This window comes from Muntiacus reevesi, chromosome 19 (genome assembly GCF_963930625.1).
Source record: "Muntiacus reevesi chromosome 19, mMunRee1.1, whole genome shotgun sequence".
NCBI classification, from domain to species: Eukaryota; Metazoa; Chordata; class Mammalia; order Artiodactyla; family Cervidae; genus Muntiacus; species Muntiacus reevesi.
This window is the reverse complement of record NC_089267.1, coordinates 1,395,771-1,419,139: the sequence shown is the minus strand read 5'-3', so window position 1 is coordinate 1,419,139 and position 23,369 is coordinate 1,395,771. Positions and strand designations below refer to the sequence as shown.

Here is a 23,369-nt window from a genome sequence, read left to right as displayed (position 1 = left end):
GGTGAAACAGATCACTAGCCCAGGTGAGATGCATGAGACGAGTGCTCAGGCCTGGTGCACTGGGAGGACCCAGAGGAGTTGGGTGGAGAGGGAGGTGGGAAGGGGGATCGGGATGGGGAATACGTGTAACTCTATGGCTGATTTGTGTCAATGTATGACAAAACCCACTGAAATGTTGTGAAGTAATTGGCCTCCAACTAATAAAATAAAATTAAAAAAAAAAGAAAATTAAAGGAGTAATAAAGAACTTAAAAATGAAAACAATTTAAAAAATAATAATAGTAAAAATATATCTAGGAATTTCTTTGGAGCTTTTGTGGGCAGTGTGGGGTCAGTTCAATTTCAGATAGTTCCTTGTTCCAGCTTATGCTTCTTCTCAAGGTGTATAGGCCCCTTCCAATGCTTAGTCAATGTTAACTACAGGGTTTTAATCTATTGCACCTGTTACTTGCAGAGCAGTTTCCTCTTCTTTGTTTATTTTGGCTTCCTCTGTTTGCAAGTCTCTTCAGTGCCTAATTTCTGCCCTGACACAAGGGGGCAAAGGTGATCACTTTTTAGGCTCACTTGTTCAGTTGTGTTGTAGGGAGGGAGGGACACTGCAAACAAATATCACTGGCGTGTGTGGGGAGTGATCGCAGTGTATGGACCACACTGGATTTGCCCCAGCCCACTGAGTCACGTGCTTTCTTGTCTGCATTGCCCAGGCTCCAGGTTGCCCTGCTGGTGTACTGTCCAAAGTGGATCCTGTGTTTCATGCACTTCCCAGATCTAAGCCACTCAGGTTCAGGTTCTTGGGTACCCTGCAAGGGCACAGACTTGGTTGGGCATGCGTTTTGTGCCCTTCCCAGGTCCAAGAAGCTCAAACGACCAGGTGCTTGGCAAGCGCACTGTCTCAGGTGAGCCATGCATCTTAATTAATCACCTCCCCAGTTCCAGCACTTGGTTCCCTGGGTGCACCGCAAGAACAGTCTCTCATGAGCCATGTGTCTCTGGGGAGCTGATCTCAGGCTGTGACCCTCCTGGCAGATGTCAACCATCCAGTATCTCAGGAAGACGTGATTAGCAACTAGGAGCCTGCTCACAGTTTGGTGGAGGATGCCGTTTCTGGGGCCAAGATTGTCCCTCGCCTTCCAGTTCTGGCTGTCACTTGCCTGCCTCTCTGCCTCCAGCAGGGGTCAGGGCCCTGTAGGCAGCCTGCTAGCTCTCCTTTGGTATTCACTTAATCCTTCATTCTGTGAGCAGGCCAGGCTGCCAGTTAGATTAGAGCCTTTAGTGGGAACATTCTCTCTCTCTCTCTCTCTCTCTCTTTTTTTTTTTTTCCCCTCTCTGGCTATCCCAGTTTGGGTTGCTATCTCATTTAGCTCCCTCAGATTTTCCTCAGGGCATTCAAGCCCAGTCCTTACTCTAAGGACCGATGATGCAGCCTGCAACTCCCTGTCGAGCCCCTGCTCGCTAATGGTGGACGCGAGCATCTGGGCTACTTCTCTGCTGGGAGTGGTGATTAGGCACGTATTCTGTGGGTTTTTTTTTTTTTTTTTTTTTCTTCTCCTCCCAATTATGTTGCCCTCTGAGATTCCAAAACTCTCCACAGACTGGTCAGTGAGACGTTTTCCTATTGTTTGGAAATTACTCCTCTCTCACAATTCCCTCCCCAGGATAGGTCTCTGTTCATAACTCTTTTGTCTCTCTTTCTGTCTTTTATATTTTGTCCTACCTCCTTTTGAAGAGAATGGGCTGCCTTTCTGGATGCCTGGTATTCTCCAACAGCATCCAGAAGTTGTTTTGTGGAAGTTGCGCAGCATTCAAATGATCTTTTGATGAATTCGTGGGGGAGAAAGTGGTCTCCCCGTCCCATTCCTCTGCCATCTTGGGACCATCCTCCACTTTATACATTGTTAAATCACTTAAATATACCCGTCCCCCAAAGAAGCATCATTTTGGAAACTTTCAAACATTGTATAAATCCCATTATTCTGTATGTATCTCCTGATAGTCAGCTATGTTTTGTGTGTGATTTTTAGTTGAAGGATGTTTGATTTACAATATTGTGTTAGTTTCAGGTGTACAGTAAAATGAAGTTTATACACATACATATATAAACTTTTTTCAGATTGTTTTCCATCATGGGTTATTACAAAATATTGAATATAATACCCTGTGAAGTAAGTCCTTGTTGTTTATCCACTCTATATATAGAAGTTTATTTATGGTTTATATAAAACATTTTTAATTGACCTATTTGTATCCATGTAGCTCTTATTCATTCATTTTCATTCATTTATATCCTTTCTATTGTTGTTGAGTTTTTTCCATATAACCAATGCTTCAAAATTTTTAATTTTGTAAATGTCTCCGTATGTACATATGTGCTTTCTCTACTTTAGTTACTTTTAGTCAGTAACTAAAAGTAACATTGCTGGCTCAAAAGTAACTAAAAGTAACATTGCTAACCCTAATCCTAACCCTAACCCTAAACCCTAACCCTAACCCTAACCCTAACCCTAACCCAAACCCTAACCCTAACCCTAACCCTAACCCATCCATGTAACCATGACCATCCATGACTACACTAGACAATTTCAATTTGCTCTCGCAGTGGTCTATATTCTAACCTGTGAAAGGTGAGAGCTACTGTGTCTACACATCGTCACAAACGGTTGACATTGTCAGACTTCTAAATCTTTGCCAACCATAAGATATGAAAAGGTATTTCTTAGTCATTTAGCTGGCATTTCCTTGATAACTTGTGAAGTTAAAAATCTACTCATGTGTTCATTATCCATTTAGATTTCTTATTCTGTGATTTACCTCTTTATATCACACTCTGTATTTTGTAATGACAAAAATACTCTATTCCGATGAAAGTATCTAACATTGACTTATCTGGTAATTAGAACTTAATAAGGAAGATCTTCCTATTTGAACTGGGGCCTCCCAGTATCCCTTAAATATATCCACTGCTGCTTTAGAGAAAGACTGTTTCTCAGTCATCATCTGTGTGATCCAAAAGGTATGATCACATACTATAAAGTATGATTAGATACATACACCCCCCCCAAGCACCAACACTGAGTTAAAATCATCATTTACTACTTGTTATGTGTTACTTTGGAAGAAACTTATCTCAGTGCCTCAGTTTCCTCAACTTGAAATTAGATAATAGTATAACTCCAACCCTCAGATTCTAAATGCAAACAGGATTGTTGGGAGTATATAATGACTGGTAACGATGTTAAGTTAGACTAGTGTCTGGTCACAGTAATTATGATGATAATGGTGATAATGTATTAGACACAGCATAAGCCACCTGACACCTTAGGTAAACTGAGATGTGAAAAAAGCCTTCAATAATCACAGTTTGGTCTACGTAATTTGCTTCGTGCTACATGGCATATAATTAAGTTTTGAACCATTATATTTCTCCTCATCTCCATAGGTTTTTTATTCATTTTTGTCCTATTAAGCTATTTTTTTTATCCTCCATTTCAGAGAAAATTCCTCTCGATTTACATAGATCCCCTGCAAACCTTAACGAATGTCATGAAAATGCTTTGAAACTTGTCAGTAAAAAATATTATGAAAATGTAATTGGTTTCAACTTTCAGGGACTCAAAAGGTGAATCTCTCGATGCAAAAACATATCTTTTTCCAAAATCTTAGCAAGAAATAACAATCTTAGAATCTTGCTATAGCTGGAAATATCATTTGATTGTAATGCTATAAAATAATATCCTTGACCCGAGAACTAAAAGCTGGGTTAAAAACTTCAAGGCCAGTCATTCCTTGTAATTGACTGGGAATCCCCATAAGAGACTAGAAATTGAAGGATCAAGATGGAAAATTATGAGAGCAGCATGAGATAGCTTATACTTATCAGCACTGAAATCTAATCACAAACGGGAAACAAGGTATGTGAAGTGAAGACGCTCAGTCTTGTCCAACTCTTTGTGACCCCATGGACAGGCTCCTCTGTCCATAGGATTTTCCAGGCAAGAGTACTGGAGTGGGTTGCCATTTCCTTCTCCAGGAGATCTTCCCGTCGCAAGGATCGAACCCAGGTCTCCCGCATTGTAGGCAAACGCTTTACCATCTGAGCCACCAGGGAAGCCAAACATTTAAAATGGTGTCCAACATTTCTTCCATGTTCATAACTCTTGTGTCTGTCTGTTTTCTATCAAGAAAAACTACCCAGAATGATGAATGTGATGAACTTTCAAGTTTACTACTCCCTTTTGTCTTTATGGTAAACTAACATTACATTTAGACATTTTTGTCTGTTTTTGTCAGCTGTCCCATAAAAATCCTGTCTTTTTCCCTGTCCCTATTTCTCACATTTTAAAGTTACATTAATATCTTAATGACCTAATGTTCTAGCCATTTTTTATTCAAAAACTGTCTTTGAATTTGTGGTAATCAGGCTAGAAAACAAGTTTTAGAATGGAAAATGAGCACATAGTTGAATAACACGCAGCATCTTGGACTTGTGGACTGTACAGCTGCTGTTACTGAAGGGGAAGGTTGCAGCTCAGCTGGAAGAGAGACAGCCTCAGAAGATACAGAGATTCAGAATGCCACAAACAACGGCTTTCTTTGTGAAAAGGGATAAAAACATGGACAGAGAAGTGCCAACTATTTTAATCTTTATTTTTATCATAAATCTCCTTGCCTGCTATATGAATTCAAATAATGCAATAATTATGTTAAAACCAACAGTTCCTCATCCCTTTCTAGAGTCATCTCCACATAGTTCCAGTTCACAGTTTTACTTTCTATTTTGAAGACTGCTTTAATATGTAAGAAATTATATAACTATATAAATACTTTAAAGTGATAATATATATATACATATATAAATATGTGTATATGAATACATATATCTGTAACTTATTTTCACTGAGCCATATATCATGGACATTTGCAATACAAATATTCTTTACATAAACTATCTCTCTGTAAATACAGTAAGTTATTCTGATGTATCATTATATGCATTTATCCATTCCCCTACTGATAGATATTTTGGGTTCTCCACCCTTTTCTTACTGCCAAACATGTAAAGTATTATACAGAAATATCAACATTTTTATATCTAAGCAAAGACAGGTACGTCACATAAGAATATTTACTTGAAGTGTAATTTCTTGGTTATGAAACAATCATTTTAAGTGTGCATAGCATCTGCAATGGAAACTTCCAAACACATTGCCTCAATTTGTACTTCTACTAACAGTGTGTAAGAGTGAGGGGTCCTTCATAAAACTGTCAACATTTGACAAAATCAAGCTTTCTAATACTGTGTCTATCTGACAGAGTGAAACACATATCTCACTGAACTTTAGATTTGCATTTTCTTGACATCTCATAAGGTTAAGAATCTTTGATATGTTTATTACTTATACAATTCCTAAAAAAAAAAAAAATTATAACTGAACCACTGTGCTGTACACTTGATACTGCAAATCAACTACATTTAAATAAAATCTAATTTTTTCTGTATATTATGATACATACTATATATAATATGTATACCTTATGTGTACATGTAACAATTATTTATGGAACATTGTATCATATGGAAGTTTTCAGTTTTGATGTAATCAATTTTCAAATGGATTTTGAAATTGTATAATTATTAGTAAGGCCTTCACCTTAGACACCACATTCTATAAAATATTTTCTTCTGAAAATATATTGTAGGTTTATTTACTTTTTTCCTTTAGTATATTGTTTTCTTGTTTCTTGGTTTGCTTGCTGTTGTCGCATGCCAATGGAATAATTCATTTCCTGCTCTCCCCCAAGTTAGTCTTTGTTTTCATACTCACATAAGACACTTTCAGTGACTGTAAATCCTACCTGTTTACTTTGTATATATGTAATACAATAGTTTATTAAAAATGTTTATAAGCCTTTCCCTTCATATTGTAATTTTAAAAATATCTTGTACTTCTTCTAAAGCCTTTGCTCCTAAATCTGATTCTGTTTCTAAACTTAATTTCTATACAAACTATGAAACCTTCCCATCATGCAAGCTGGTGTCTTCAAGAATATTAACCCTGCGGCTTTAGAATTCACCTGTGGGTCTTTGTAAATCTCTGACCATCCTAGGCAAAAGCAACTTAGAAACACTTTTGTTTTCTAAATAGGATCATAATTTCTTTAATCTTCTGATAAATATCCTCTCTAGTAAATATATTTATACATTTTTGTAAAGAATACTTGAATATGTTAAAAAAACTCAAGTTCTTGTACAGTGGATCTAGTGGTTGTGCGATTTGATGAGATCCTTTATCCAGCCTACACTTTGCCTCCTCTTAAATTCTGGCTGGACAGTCTACTCCTTAGTGAATTCTCTTTTTCATGCTTTTTTCTCCTTCTGAGCAATCTGCACCATGCCTTTTGAACTCATTTATTGACTTCCATTTTTGTATTCAGATTCTGTATCATAGTTTTTAATTAAAAACCCTATCTCTTTCCTCAAATTGTCTTTAGTAGATTCCAGTTAGTTTATCAGCTAAAAGTTCTTTAAGAAAAAAATTTCAAAGATTTATTATTATTTCCATTTTCCCTCATTTCTTTCCCATATTTTTTCCCATAGTCAAACTTCAACAAATCCATTGCTGAAATTGTGTGTTTTCATTATTCTGCACACATTTCTTTCATTTAACTCTTTTTACTGCATTATAAAGAGAATTATTACTCTATTCCTTTGATCAAAGTCTTAATACTTCCTGTGATGTTCCTTATGTCTCTCCAAAGATGTTACATCATTGGTCTCACTTCTCATTGGTATCATTCCCCTTTTAGAAATTGAAACCTTGATGTATGTAACTTATATCAACTCCCAACATCTGCCAGATCTCTCTGAAGTGAGCATGATACCATTTTTCCTCCAGTAAAAGCAGTAAACATCATACATAAAGTAAAACATACCAATAACAAAAGAACAAAAAATAAGACTATCACTTGGAAATCGTATCAGTACAGCACATGTCTATCACCACAGTCTGATATATTGCCAGAGCTTCAGGTGTTGTTATAAGGGAGCTTATAAGGCGAGCCCACTCTTGAAACTCAGTACAATTTGGGCTAAGAAATTGTCTGGGATAGATGGGTATACTCAGATCTTAAGTCTAAACCACTCATATGGGGTCAGCTTGGTGATCTGGAGAAACTTGAAGGTTGATTGGACAATTTGCAGGACTCCCAATCTTTCACCCCTATTAAAATCTAAAATCTCTAAAACTGCTAATCAGATAAATAATGACTATCCAGCCTCTATCTTCAGGCTTCTCAAACTTAATATACTTAATTTTTTTTTCATTTATGTTTATTAGTTGGAGGCTAATCACTTTACAATATTGTAGTGGTTTTTGCCATACATTGACATGAATCAGCCATGGATCCACATGTGTTCCCCATCCCGATCCCCCCTCCTACCCCCCTCCCTATCCCATCCCTCCAGGTCTTCCCAGTGCACCAGCCCTGAGCACTTGTCTCATGCATCCAACCTGGGCTGGTGATCTGTTTCACCCTTGATAGTATACTTGTTTCAATGCTATTTTCTCAGAACATCCCACCCTCGCCTTCTCCCACTGAGTCCAAAAGTCTATTCTGTACATCTGTGTCTCTTTTTCTGTTTTGTATGTAGGGTTATTGTTACCATCTTCTTAAATTCCATATATATGCATTAGTATACTGTATTGGCCTTTATCTTTCTGGCTTACTTCACTCTGTATAATGGGCTCCAGTTTCATTCACCTCATTAGAACTGATTCAAATGAATTCTTTTTAATGGCTGAGTAATATTCCATTGTGTATATGTACCATAGCTTCCTTATCCATTCGTCTGCTGATGGGCATCTAGGTTGCTTCCATGTCCTGGCTATTATAAACAGTGCTGTGATAAACATTGGGGTGCACATGTCTCTTTCAGTTCTGATTTCCTCAGTGTGTATGCCCAGGAGTGGGGTTTCTGGGTCTTATGTCAGTTCTATTTCCAGTTTTTTAAGGAATCTCCACACTGTTCTCCATAGTGGCTGTACTACTTTGCATTCCCACCAACAGTATAAGAGGGTTCCCTTTTCTCCACACCCTCTCCAGCATTTATTGCTTGTAGACTTTTGGATAGCAGTCATCCTGACTGGCATGTAATGTACCTCATTGTGGTTTTGATTTTCATTTCTCTGATAATGAGTGATATTGAGCATCTTTTCATATGTTTGTTAGCCATCTGTATGTCTTCTTTGGAGAAGTGTCTGTTTAGTTCTTTGGCCCATTTTTTGATTGGGTCATTTATTTTTCTGGAATTGAGCTTCAGGAGTTGCTTGTATATTTTTGAGATTAATCCTTTGTCTGTTTCTTCATTTGCTATTATTTTCTCCCATTCTGAAGGCTGTCTTTTCACCTTGCATATAGTTTTCTTTGTTGTGCAAAAACTTTTAAGTTTCATTAGGCCCCATTTGTTTATTTTGGTTTTATTCCCAATATTCTGGGAGGTGGGTCATAGAGGATCCTGCTGTGATCTATGTCAGAGAGTGTTTTGCCTATGCTTTGCCTATGGTCTCCTCTAGGAGTTTTATAGTTTTTGGTCTTACATTTAGATCTCTAATCCATTTTGAGTTAATTTTTGTGTATGGTGTTAGAAAGTGTTCTAGTTTCATTCTTTTACAAGTGGTTGACCAGTTTTCCCCACACCACTTGTTACTTAAGAATCATCTGAAAATCTTGTAAAAATGAAGATTCTAATTCAGTAGGTGTGGGTTGGGGCCTAAGATTCTGCATTTCTAAAAACTTTCTGAGAGATGCTGACACAGATCTGTGGACCACACTCTCAGATTCATTCTTTTCTTTAAAGAAACTGCTGGATATTTCCAATTGTGATAACAATTACTCTGACCAATAATGGTGACTATAAAATAGCTCACATTTATATGACATTTCAGGTTGACAGAGTACTTTGACATTAGTTGACTCTGCCTGATATTCACAGTAATTCCCTGAAAAGGCAAGATATTAATTAATCAGAGGAGAAGTTGAGGAATGTTAACTTTCCTGGTCAATGCCATGCAAGGTATAAGCGGCAAAGTGATCTGTGAGGTTCCCTCAGACATAGAGACAGTGTAACAAAATGGCCAAGAGCACAGGCTTTGGATTCACCTGTCTTTGAATCAGATGACTTCCCTGATAGATTCGTTGGTAAAGAATTTGCCTGCAATGCAGGAGACCCTGGTTTGATTCCTGGGTCAGGAAGATCCACTGGAGAAGAGATAGGCTACCCACTCCAATATACTCAGGCTTCCCTTGTGGCTCAACTGGTAGAGAGTCCACCTGCGATGTGGGAGATCTGGGTTCAATCCCTGGGTTGGGAAGATCCCCTGGAGAACGGAAAGGCTACCCACTCCAGTATTCTGGCCTGGAGAATTCCATGGACTATACAGTCCATGTCACAAAGGGTCAGACACCACTGAGCTACTTTCACTATCTTTGAATATCGTTTCCTTCACATCTTAACTGCATACAGTATCACACGTTACTTAACCTCTCTATTTTAGTTCCCTCAGTTGTAACCTGAGCAAGCCTATTTCATACAGTTGTTAGATTCAATCATCTCTAAAGTCCCTAGTATAGGCAGCTGTCACCTGTAGTCACGACATAAATGGTGACTACTACTGCTGTTTTGCTTTTGTCCTTGGTATTCCAGAACACTGTTGAATTTCCCCTACCTTAGTTTAACCTTGGTGTCCACCTACAAGAAATATCAAACTTCCCTGAAGCACTTGACCATCACGGACTCTACATGAAAAATGTGACAGAATTAGACACCTCAGTGAGCCTTTCTTTGGTGTGTTTCTATTTACCTGGAGGCATGGGAGAACTTTCAGGGTACTGCCTGTCGATGTGTCCTTATGTATACAAAGAACTTCTGCCTGTGGAGTTTCTAGTATGGTTCCTTTCACAAGCTTACAAATCCATGCACATTTTCTTAAAGTGCAGAATAGAAGCTATTTTTTTTTGGATAATAGGATGCTGGTCAACCATTATATGGCCAAGTTTCACATGATTTAATCACTTATGTTTTCTGCAAAATTAACAGCAGTGCCGCTAGAAAAAGCTGAAGAATGACCTCTATGTCAGTGACAGATAAACAAGAAAAAGCAAAAAAAAAAAAAAAAAAAGAAAAAAGAAAAGAAAGAAAGAAAGAGCTGTACCATATAGATAATACATCCAGGATAGGGCAGCACAATCTTTTTAAATGCCTCATCAAATAAAAACTATTCATCCTATCTTGGATTAGTTTTGTTTGTTTGTTTGTTTGTTTGTTTGTTTTAGATGGACTAATGGTGCAGTGGTTTTCCTATTTAAACATTATCATAACTTCTTTTTGTAACATATCAATTCTGTGGTTGGAAAGTTCATATTTCTAGGTATTTTGACTCATAAACATTTCTCCTTGAACCTGATCATCATAAAATGATTTTTAGAGTTGTAGTGCTTTTCAGAAAGTTCAGATATGCAAGAAAAATAAAAGCCTGTAGAACAAAATAAATATTTAAGATAAGTTTTAGGGTAAAAAATTACAAGATATGCTTTTATGGGACTATCAGTAAGGTGAACAATTAAAATTAGAGTTAGGATTAGCTCAGTCAACTCTTAACCAGTCAACTGTTATTTTACTTGAATATCTGATTGACTTGCTGTGAACTAATGAACTATTGATGTACAAGCTGGGATTTAAGGGCAACATTTCTTATCATAAGGGACTAGGCTCCTGGATCAGGGTAACAGAATATCTATCCCCTTTTTGCAATGAAAAAAGTAATATGAAAAGTGCACTTTAAAACAGGAAAAAGAAAGCTAGCAAGTGAGACAAAGATAAGGAGTTATTTACATTTTCCATTAACCAAACTACAAAGAACATCTAATGACAATGGACAAAACTTGCTGACAATATTTTATATAAGAAGCAGTAATTTTACTGTAGTATTATTGTCAGTGATTTTTCAACAATGTAAAAATATGTGTACTCATGCATAGAAAATAAAACTGGAATTATATATACCAAAGCTGTAATCATATTAGGCCTGTGAGTAGAAGTTTCATCTCTGAGTATATTCTATACATTTTTACAAAATGTTCACACAGTTCACAAACACCTTTATAACAAAATATATGGTAAACATTTTTAAAACAAAATAATCTAGAAGTGGGAGACACTATTTTGCACTTAAAAGGACATATATGACCATTGAAGTTACAGTACCTTGGATTCAGATGATGTTTTCTCCAAGCCACAGTATCAAGCCACCCCAGGAGTCTCACTGGCTTTAACAATCTAAATGTCTATTTCTGAAGCATGCAAAAGTCACACTTGCTGGGAGGAAGCTGTGCGGAGGTGGAGTGGGGAGAGGGGGTGGCTCAGCATCCGGTCTGTGCTGCTCTGCTAGCCCCAGGGCACCTGGACGTGAGACCGCAGCTCGGGTGGTTCCAGAAGGCGCCCCAGAGAGATGAGCAGCAGCAGTGAGCACATCCAGCACATCCCTTCAGAAGCTGCCCAATCATTTTAGCTCCACCGCCAAGCACGATGCTGGAAAGTTCAGTTCTCCTGCTTCTGCAAGTAGAGAGAAATTAAATCCTGGTAATCCTGAGGTATCGTCTACCATCATCGCCAACCGCCTGGATGCCACTGGACCTGAACTTCTCTCAGATTATTTATGTCATCATGTAAACGCCTCACTTCACTATTTAAATCACAAAACATATATAAAGGCATTACTGTGCTGCTTGGCATGAAGTGGTTAATAAATGTTCACTGTATTCCCCTTTGGGCTGTAGTTGTGGTCAAGTGTATAAAACCTTATTGTAAGTCACTTGTATTAGAATGTCACCATTCCTCCAGCATTATATCTGACATGACCTGAGGTACTATGCTCTTTGACTCAGTTTAAAAGCTGAATTTTTTATCTTGTATTATACCTTCTTATTCAGGGTTTCCAATAAGTCTGTATGAATCTGTGATGTGTTCATAAATCTTAATATGCTTTTCTACAAGCAAAGAGTGACCAACAATTCACCTTCTCACAGTCAGCACTGGGAAATACTAGCATAGTCCTTAACCACCATGTTGACTTCATCTTTCCCCACTGCTTCCACAGTATGTACCAAGTGAGTAAACGGTGCAAAGTGTTCTTCCCACTGACTCAGATGCCCTCCATGCACATTAAACAAGTGTACATTGAAATCTCCCCCTACCATGCAATCTTAGGAACCTGACTAGCCTCACTGAACTTCAGTTTCTTCATCACAGAAACGGAGGTAAAATATTTCCATCTCCCAAATCACATCTCTTAGGCCCACATCTAATTTTAGCCTCAGTTCGGGTGAGCATTGGGCACAGTTCTTACCCATGGGTCCCGTTCTGCTTCTCTGGTCTGGAGCCTTCTGCGCTGGTGCCCAGGCGACTCATAGGAGCTCAGTCAAGTGGAGGGGCACAGAAATCCTTCATCCTCAGCCTTCTGCCCTCAAAGCGAGAGTTTGTGAGAGGTGGTCCCTACACATCCTGAAGTCCACAGCGGGGTCCCCAGTCACACACTCCGTTCGGGGTCACCTTTCCCCTCCCGCCCTAGGCCTGAGTCTGTGGATCACATCCCATGTAAACCATCTATGCTCAATACTTGCCTCATATTCTGCTTTGAGAGAGCCCATAGTTAGACACAGCAAACCTTGGGAAATATTTACAATGCTTCCTTTGTATATTTCAGGCCATTTCAAGAGTTTTCTCATATTGATCAATCTCAAATAAATCCACACAGTTCTTGCAATATACCCATACTTTAAACAGCCACTGGATGTGTAACTCCTTGTCATGACCCCAAGTGACTCAGCACAGTGGCCACTAGTGTTCCTGACACCAGTTTCCACACTAGGACAACTAGAAATCAGGCAATTTCATCACAAGCCACTGTGAACCTCATAAATAACTGCTTACAAAACCCAAATAAAGGTATTCCCAACTCAACTACCACTAACTAGGTCCACAAAATATCCCTGGTCCCTCAAAATTATGCAACCCAAGGAGGAATGTGACAGAAGACTTCAGAATGTCCCTGGGATTCTCCAGGCAAGAACATTGGAGTGGGTAGCCATTTCCTTCTCCAATGCATGAAAATGAAAAGTGAAAGTGAAGTCGTTCAGTCATGTCCAACTCTTAGCGACCCCACGGACTGCAGCCTACCAGGCTCCTCTGTCCATGGGATTTTCCAGGCGAGAGTACTGGAGTGGGTTGCCATTGCCTTCTCTGTCTTTCCTTACTAGTAACTGAAAATTAGTTTGTTCTCTGCATCAATTTAGACTTTCATCATATTCTACTAATACTTGATATCAGGCAGCATAATGGTTCTGTTCACTCCCTAGCCTACTCTCTACTTTTAAACAATTGATGTATGCCTTACCTTACTGCAGAAATTATCACTATAAACCATAAGGTTGATCGCTGCCTCTCCTTTCCTTAATCCTCAGTGGCTTTCCATATATGGTAAATTCAAGCTGTGCTGTGACCTAGTTCAGCACACCCAGCCAGTTTCATCTCTTAGCAACCTTCCTTTCCCTTGAAAGCATTTGCTTCCTCTACCCTAGGCTCCAGACACACTGTATTGTTATTGCTCAATGAACTGGCTCTTTTTTCCAACCTGTGTTTCTGTACCTGATGCTTCCATGTCTTAGACTTTTCCTGCAGTATGCTGCTGGCTAAGTCAGGCCCTCCTTTTAGAGCTCATTTCAGAGCTCACCCCTGCTGGGAGTGCCTTCCTGGCATCATTTGTCTCTGTTAAGGATTCTCCTATGTATTTTCATAGCACCCCAGACTATTTGCTATACTCCAGTACCAACCTCTTCATTTGTCTGGCTTGGAACTTCATGTATCCTGTTCATAAACAGGATTTATCCACCCTGTTCAGCTGCCTTCTTCATGGAAGATGTTTCTTCTCTTCCCCATTTTGAGGACTCTCTCACTGTTTATTATTCAATCCACAGTGCTTTGTCTTCCTGCAAGGCCAACCTGATCTGATAGGGAAAAAAAAAAAAAAAAACTATACCTCAAGCTCTGCTTTGAATATGTTTGACTCAAACCTAGGCTGGTAGCATCATTTTATTTCTGCTTTTGATACAGGATCAAGAAGGGAGTAGCTTCTAGGGGTATCAATGACAGCTAGTAGAAAGTATAAATACACAGAATATTCAAAATAAACATCTAGATATAAAATACTGCCATACATTCAATATTGGTTTTATATATCTGTTTAACATAGTCTTGCATTGAGGAAAAAAATGCCCATTATAAAAAAAGAATTAACATTTTTTGCTGTAGACCACTTTAAGTGATTAAAATCAATTAGGAGCTAACTAGAAACACAATTATGTTGTGACTGATGATGGAAGTAAAGTCTGATGCCGTAAAGAACAATATTGTGTAGGAACCTGGAAAGTTAGATCCATGAATCAAGACAAATTGGAAGTAGTCAAACAGGAAATGGCAGGAGTGAACATCAGTATTCTAGGAATTAGTGAACTAAAATGGACCAGAATGGGCGAATTTAATTCAGATGGCCATTATATCTACTACTGTGGGCAAGAATCCCTTAGAAGAAATGTAATAAGCCTCATATTCAACAAAAAAGTCTGAAATGCATTACTTGGTTGAGGCTCAAAAATGACAGAATGATCTCTGTTCATTTCCATGGCAAACAATTCGATATCACAGTAATCCAAATCTATGCCCCAACAACTTATGCTGAAGAAGTTGAACAGTTCTGTGAAGACTTACAAGACCCTCTAGAACTAACACCAAAAAAAAAAAAGTCCTTTTCTCAAATCATCCCACCCTTGCCTTCTCCCATAGAGTCCAAAAATCTGTTCTATATATCTGTGTCTCTATTTCTGTCTTGCATATAGGGTTATTATTACCATCTTTCTAAATTCCATATATATGCATTAGTATACTGTATTGGTGTTTATCTTCCTGGCTTGCTTCACTGGTGCACTGGGATGACCCAGAGGGATGGATTGGGGAGGGAGGAGGGAGGGGTGTTCAGGATGGGGAACACATGTAAATTCATGGCTGATTCATGTCAATGTATGGCAAAATCCACTACAATATTGTAAAGTAATTAACCTCCAACTAATAAAAAAATAAAGGAAAAAAAAAGAGCAAAAACAAACAATAAAGACAAAACAAAACAAAAAATGTCCTTTTCATGATAGGGGATTGGAATGCAAAAGTATGAACCCAGAGATTCTGGGGGTAACAGACAAATTTGGCCTTGGAGTACAAACTAAACTGAAGCAGGGCAAAGGCTAACAGAGTTTTGCCAAGAGAACACACTTGTCATAGCAAACATTCCCTTCCAACAACACAAGAGATGACTCTACACATGGACATCATCAGATGATCATTTCTGAAATCAGATTGATATTATCCTTTGCAGCCAAAGATGGAGAAGCTCTATAGAATCAAGAAAAATAAGTTGAAACTGACTGCTGGTCAGATCAAGAACTCCTTTTTGCAAAACTCATACTTAAGTTGAAGAAAGTAGAAAAAACCACTAGACCATTCAGGTATGACCTAAATCAAATCCCTCATGATTATACAGTGTAAGTAACACATAGATCCAAGGGATTAGATCTGATAGATAGAGGGCCTGAAGAACTATGGATGGAAATTTGTAATATTGTATAGGAGGCAGCGATCAAAACAATTCCCAAGAAAAAGAAATGCAAAAAGGCAAAATAGTTGTCTGAGGAGGCCTTACAGATAGCTGAGAAAAGAAGAGAAGTGAAAGGCAAAGGAGAAAAGGAAAGATATACCCATCTGAATGCAGAGTTCCAAACAATAGCAAGGAGACATAAGAAAGGCTTCCTCAGAGATCAATGCATAAAAGATAGAGAAAAACATTAGAATGGGAAAGACTAGAGATCTCTTCAAGAAAATTAGAGATACCAAGAGAATATTTCATGCAAAGATGGGCACAATAAAGGACAGAAATGGTATGGACCTAACAGAAGCAGAAGATATTAAAAGGTGGCAAGAATACAGAAAAAAGCTATACAAAAAAGATCTTAATCACTCAGAAACCACATAGGTTTGATGACTTAGCTAGAGCCAGACATCCTGGCATGTGAAGTCAAGTGGGTCCTAGAAAGCATCACTATGAACAAAGCTAGTGGAAGTGATGGATTTCCAATTGAGCTATTTCAAATCCAAAAAGATGATGCTGTTAAAGTGCTCCACTCAATATGCCAGCAGTAAATTTGGAAAACTCAGCAGTGGCCACAGGACTAGTAAAAAGTCAGTTTTCATTAGACTCCTAAAGAAAGGCAATGCAAAAGAATGTTTAAACTACCTCACAATTGCACTCATCTCACATGCTAGCAAAGTAATTCTCAAAATTCTCCAAGGTAGGCTTTAACAGTACATGAACCAAGAACTTCCAGATGCTCAAGCTTGATTTAGAAAAGACAGATGAACCAGAGATAAAATTCCCAACATCCACTGGATCATTGGCTTCTCTGGTGGCTCAGACAGTAAGTGTCTGCCTGCAATGAGGGAGACACAGGTTTGATCCCTGGGTTGGGAAGATCCCCTGGAGAAGGAAATGACAACACACTCCAGTACTCTTGCCTGGGAAAATTCCATGGATGGAGGCGCATGGTAGGCTACAGTTCAGGGGTTGCAGAGTCAGACATAACTAATCAATTTCACTTTCACTGAATCATAGAGAAAGCAAGATAATTCAAGAGAAACTTCTTTTTCTTTGACTACCCTAAAGTCTATGACTGTGTGGATCACAACAAACTGTGGAAAATTCTTCAAGTGATGGAAATACTAGACCACCTTATCTGCCTCCTGAGAAATCTGTATGCAGGTTAAGAAGCAACAATTAGAACTGGACATAGAACAATGAAATGGTTCCAAATTGGGAAAGGAGTATGTCAAGGCTGTATATTGTCACCCTGCTTATTTAACTTATATGCAGAGTACTTCACATGAAATGTTGACCTGGATTAAGCACAAGTTGGAATCAAGATTGCCAGGAAATTATCAAGAACCTCAGATATGCAGATGACACCATCCTTATGGCAGAAAACAAAGAGGAACTAAAGAGCATTTTGATTTTGATGAAAGTGAAAAAGGAGAGTGAAAAGGCTGGCCTAAAACTACATTCAAAAAACTAAGATCATGGCATCTGGTCCCATCACTTCATGGCAAATAGATGGGGAAACAATGGAAACAGTGGCAGACTTTATTTTCTTGGGCTCCAAAATCACTGCAGATGGTGACTGTAGCCATGAAATTAAAAGACGCTTGCTCATTGGAGGGAAAGTTATGACCAACCTAGACAGTTTGTTAAAAAGCAGAGTCATTACTTTGCCAAAAAAGGCCTGTCTAATCAAAGCTATGGTTTTTCCAGTAGTCATGTATGGATGTGAGAGTTGGACTATAAAGAAAGCTGAGCGTAGAAAAATTGATGCTTTTGAACTGTGATATTGGAGAAGACTCTTGAGAGTCCCTTGGACTGCAAGGAGATCCAACCAGTCTATCCTAAAGGAGATCAGTCCTGGGTGTTCACTGGAAGGACTGATGCTGAAGCTGAAACTCCAATATTTGGCCACCTCATGGGAAGAGCTGACTCATTGGAAAAGACCCTGATACTGAGAAGGATTGAAGGTGAGAGGAGAAGGGGACGACAGAGGATGAAGTGGTTGGATGGCATCACCGACTCGATGGACATGAGTTTGAGCAACCTCGGGGAGTTGGTGATGGACAGGGAAGCCTGGCATGCTGTAGTCCATGGTGTCGCGAATAGTCAGATAGGACTGAGTGTTTGAACTGAACTGAGAAGTGCAGTTCCCATATGATAATAGCTTGTGTATTTAAGGTATTTTCTGAAGTTAATGGATTTCAGCTTAGAATAAAGATATTCTGGTAAGAGGGCTTGTTTTCGCTGCTTTTTATGATCTTCCACATTGTCCTTTATTGGGGTGCCAAAAATAAGAAAAAATAGGCTATTTCAAGTATTAACACTTGTTTTGGCACATTCACTTTCTTTCCAGTCAATCATCTTCAACATTAATATTGATCAGCCTGCTTTCTATAAGGAAGATTTTCTGAGAAGCAATCTCTTTCTTTATAACTACTACATCTCATTTTCAGATATCACACTATTCTTGCCAAGGAAAAGCCTTCTGGTCTTTTAGTAATTCAACATAACCATTCCAAACAACACCATTGACTCAAATGTTTTTTAAGATGGGCACATATATATCTATACCTAAAGTGTTTTGCTAGATATCTTTGGGTGTCTCACAAGTCAAAGAGTGAAGAATGCATTGTTCGACCAGTAATGTTACTTAGTATAAACTAGTTTAGAAACATAGAGAAATACACATTTGAAATTTTGCCTTATACTAAATAAAACTAAAATGAAAATGGAAATTGTCTTGGTCAGGGTGCCAGAAGGAAACAACATACTCAAATTAGGGCAACTGGAGGATAATTCACAGGTATGTTTAGGACTATATGGTCAAGGAATAGAGAAACCATAAAGGATGGTGTGGTATCTTAGGGCTGGTAAGAGAGGATATTTTATTACTTCAAAGTTACACCATAGACAAGGATGCTAGTAGCTGTTACCAAAATCTGGAAAGGGAGAGCTGTGTAGAGAGGGCTGGTGACCTTCAGTAAGGGGGCTCAGCATGAGCAGACGAGTACCCTGTGCAGGATGAAGCTCGCATCATATCAGCCCATACTCAGTCTGCCCTGCCTCAGGGAGCTCTTGCTGGGGGTCCCCACTGGCTGGACCCAGTAGGGCACCAGAAGGCAGAGTGGCCCAGTGATGAGGCTCATACAGATTAGCCTCCATAGGCTGAGAGCAGAGTGGAAATGGGAAGGAGGGGCAGGGAGCACATCTTAGATAAACAGATAAGAAATATCCAACAGAACTACCAATATTAAACAGTATATGCTCTGAAAATAAATCACACTTAGAGAATTTTTGACTCAAATAATCTATAGAAAAGGAAATAAAATCAACATCATATAAATCCTCAAAGTTTAAAAATACGTAGAATAACTTCTTGTTAGATATTTGTAGATAATAGCAAAATACTTTTTTGTGATTCAGGTTGATTAACTGGTATAAACATCCAGACAAATTAATCTGAGGGTCTCCCCAGGAATGGAACTAAACTGATCTGGTTGTTGTGTTGTCCATCACCAACCACCTGGACCTTCAATTATCCATATTTTTGCTATCTACCCAGTTACTCATCTGCCCATTTGTATGCTTACTCATTTGCCAATATTCGATAAGTGTAATTCTATGCTACCTTTGTTCAAACTCTTCATTATCCATACTGATGGCCCTCTAACATGTTAGATTTTAGTGATCAGTTTTGATGCATATTGTATGAAATCAATAATGCAAGGCCTGCTTTTGGAATCAAAACTGAGAGATTGCAGAACACCATACACATGCCAGTAAATATTCTTCCCCTTTCTAATATCATGTTTTAACTTGTTTTCATGGAGTGGCTCTTCATAATTTGTAGGTTCCCACATTCTGTTCAACTTAACCAATACTAGCTTGTTTGTTTGTTTGTTTGTTTCTAGTGAAGAATTAGTTTTAAAACACTGTGATACTGATACAGAGAACTTGATGCAGTATTTGTATATTTTAATCACTGTAACCTTTGCAGTTTTGAGCTTCTGCGTCTCAAGAGCTGGGCCAGTACAGTTTGGGTGTCATCTTGCCTCTTGAGAGTAAGGAGCTTCGGAATTGAATGCTCCATGATCAGGGACAGCATCCTCCCCACCCCTTTACATTCATGTCAAGTACTACACCATTGCCTAGGCAGCATAGCTATAAGCTTGGTTTACATGGGCCTCTATTTTGAATCACACTCCAGGGCTTCCCCTGTGGCTCAGACAGTAAAGAATCTACCTGAAATGTAGGAGACCTGGGTTCGATCCCTGAGTTGAGAAGATTCTCTGAAGAAGAGAAAAGCTACCCATTCTAGCATTCTTGCCTGGAGAATCCCATGGACAGAGGAGCCTGGTGGGCAACAGTCCATGGGGTCGCAAAGAGTCAGACAAGACTGAGCAATGTTCAGTTTCACCAGACTTTGACGGTCATTTTGAAGGAAGCCTTTGTGTAGTGCCTTAACCTAATAAAGTTGATGAGAGCAGAGGAAAAAGAAATCTATCATAAAGCCGGTAGATGTACATTTTTTTTTTTTTTATTTCCTAGGTATGACTTCAGCAGACCAATCTGCAATACAGTATTGATTTGACAGATCTTCTGCTTCAGTGATGTCTGTGTACAATGGCTCCAAACAATTCATAATTCAACTGGATTTTTACCTTCTGAGGTCTCTTTTATTCATCTCTTCTTGAGTCTCCATAAATTTCTTTTTATTATCATGCCAAAATGATAGGTCTGTCACACCTAGCCTGACCTAACAATCTTTACCCAGTCAGAGTTGTCATGAGCAACTGGTTCTGTTGCCTGGAACTCCTCTCTTCTAGACTCACCCTTCATTGGGTTGCTAGCCCTGTCTATCAACTGTCCTCCAGTTTCAGTTCCATTCCTGCCAACTTAATCTACCTGCAATTACAACTCAAATCCTTTCTTTATAATTTAGCCAGATCTCTCATTTGATGCCACCCATGTCCTTACGTGATTTTTCACTTATACTGGAAGAGAAATGGCGCAATTCTGAAAACACTATTTCTTTTCTCTAATCTACTCTTTCCCCCTTTTTCTGAGAATAGTTGCTCTAGATCATTCACAGTGTTGAAGTGCCATCTTCTCATTCCCCAAACACCTTGCCTCTGAATTCATGATTAAAACAGAAGCCAGAAGGAGTAAACACATTTGACATACCACACACTTACATTCTTATTTATATCTACTCTTCCTCACCTTCCTCTCATATCATTTGAAGATGAAATGCTGTGATTCTCACTCAAATGGATTCCTAACTTCTGCCTGGGTTTTATACTCTATCCCTTTCTTCTCTGTTCCTCTAAGACCTTGCTGTATTATGTACCCCTTTCTTCCATATCTTCCTTCTTTCTTACTTCACAACTGCCTCAAATTTTCTCTTGCTTATTAAATAACTGCCCTAGAAATATCTTTAGTTCTATACATGCTTCTAGCCACTTTTTCTCTGTGTAACTTTCTTTAAAGAGTTGCCTAAACCAATCATCTGTTCTTGTTCATCTATCAACTATAGGTCATCTGTTATTAATATCCACATTTTACAGCTGGAGTTCTGTCCCCAGCACATAAATTGTGCTTGAGTCTAGGAATGTTCAAATCCAAAGAGTTTATTTACAGAGCTTTATTTTCTCCATGGCATTTGACACTAGTTATATTCATTCATTTAAATGTTCTTTTTGTATGACTTCTTTGACACAACTGTAGTTTTATTTTTTATTTTCTCTCACCTTCTGTCCGTTACCAGTCTTTTCTAGTTTCTTTTCAAGACTGTCATTCTTGTCTTATTTTCTTTTTCTAAATACTCTCCTTTGCCTCCATATGTCGCTTATAGTCCCATGCCTTCAAATAATAACTATATACCAAAATTCTTCCAAGTTTTATACAACAAAATGAGAGCAGAATACTAACAAATGATATATGTAGTGAAGGCCAACTCTGATACTTAATAGCCAGAGAAAATTGGGCAAAAGCTTCTCTGAGCCATAGACTCCTCAAATGTAAAAGTGAAAATGAAACTGATAGCTTATGGTGAACGATGTCGGACTCGTGATTTCCAAAGAAGAAGATTTACCTTCGGGACCAGAGACCAAGCTTGACCACTCAGGGCTCTTGTGTGGCAGAAGCTTTATTACAGAGAAAAGGAACAAAGAAAGATTCTGACATAGACATCAGAAAGGGGCGGAGAATGGCCGCCTTGCTAGTCTTAGCAAGGGAGCTGTATACTTTCTAATTAGTTATTACAATAAATCAAAAGAATGCCTCAATAATGCAAAGATTTTACCAGACCCACTCCCACAATTTACATTTTAAGATAATAGGATTCAGTCAGTCAGTTCAGTCGTGCAGTCGTGTCCGACTATTAGGAACCCCATAAATCGCAGCATGCCAGGCCTCCCTGTCCATCACCAACTGCTGGAGTTTAATCAAACTCATGTACATTGAGTCGGTGATGCCATCCAACCACCTCATCCTCTGTCGTCCCCTTCTCCTCCTGACCCCAGTCCCTCCCAGCATCAGGGTCTTTTCCAGTGAGTCAATTCTTCGCATGAGTAGAACTTAACAATAGAAAGATCTTACCAGACCCACTCCCATAATATACATTCTAAGATAACGGTGGTGTTGGAGAAGACTCTTGAGAGTCTGTTGGACTGCAAGGAGATCCAACCAGTCTATCCTTAAGAAAATCTGTCCTGAATTTTCATTGGAAGGACTGATGTTGAAGCTGACACTCCAATACTTTGGCCACCTGATGCGAAGAACTGACTCATTTAAAAAGACCCTGATGCTGGGAAAGATTGAAGGTGGGAGGAGAAGGGGACGACAGAGGATGAAATGGTTGGATGGCATCATTAACTCAATGGACATGAGTTTCAGTAAACTCAGGGAGTCGGTGATGGACAGGGAAGTCTGGTGTGCTGTGGTCCGTGAGGTCGCAAAGAGTCAGACACGACTGAGAGACTGAACTGAACTGAACTGAATTGAAGATAACAGGATTAGTCAGAAGGTTTTCAGGAAGGAGAAACTGTCCTCAACAGGATATATTACTGTTATATAATCCTTAGTACAGAGTTCAAGCTGAGTTGTGTTGTTGTATAATCATCAGTTCTTGGCTTTAAAAAATAATAATAATAATAATGTGACTAAGACTAAGGAATGTAGGGGGGGGGAAAAAAAAGAAAGACGTTTGTCCTTTCCTCCTCCTTGACAGTTCCAGACTCCTATCCCCTCTTCAAGAGCCCCAAACCCCTCTCTTCTCTTCGAGGAACCCAGACTCTTTCTTAGCAACCTACCTCAAAATTGACTCTCTCAAAACCAGCCACACAGGCCATGTGTTAGCACAGTTCCTAGTATGTAGCGGCCCTCAAGAAAGCTGACTCATTTTCTCTCTTCTTTCTAATTATCCCACCTCTTCCCCCTACCCAAAAATTTATCCAGTATCTTAGTTCCATTATCTGTGTAAGCCAAACCAGCTTTTTCTTCTACATCCTCAGCCTAGCTACATGGAGCCACCATTATCTCAGTTGCTTATAGGGGAAGTCTGGCTGTCTTCATCTTTCTTTAGGTCAGCTCTATCCCAAGTCTTATCCTATTAAT

The 23,369-nt window shown here is 38.8% G+C and overlaps 1 pseudogene; it reads left to right on the top strand.

Moving 5' to 3' along the window:
- The first annotated feature begins 826 nt into the window (after positions 1–826).
- Positions 827–23,369, top strand: part of LOC136150940 (zinc finger protein 322-like) — a 94,767-nt pseudogene continuing 72,224 nt past the window's right edge.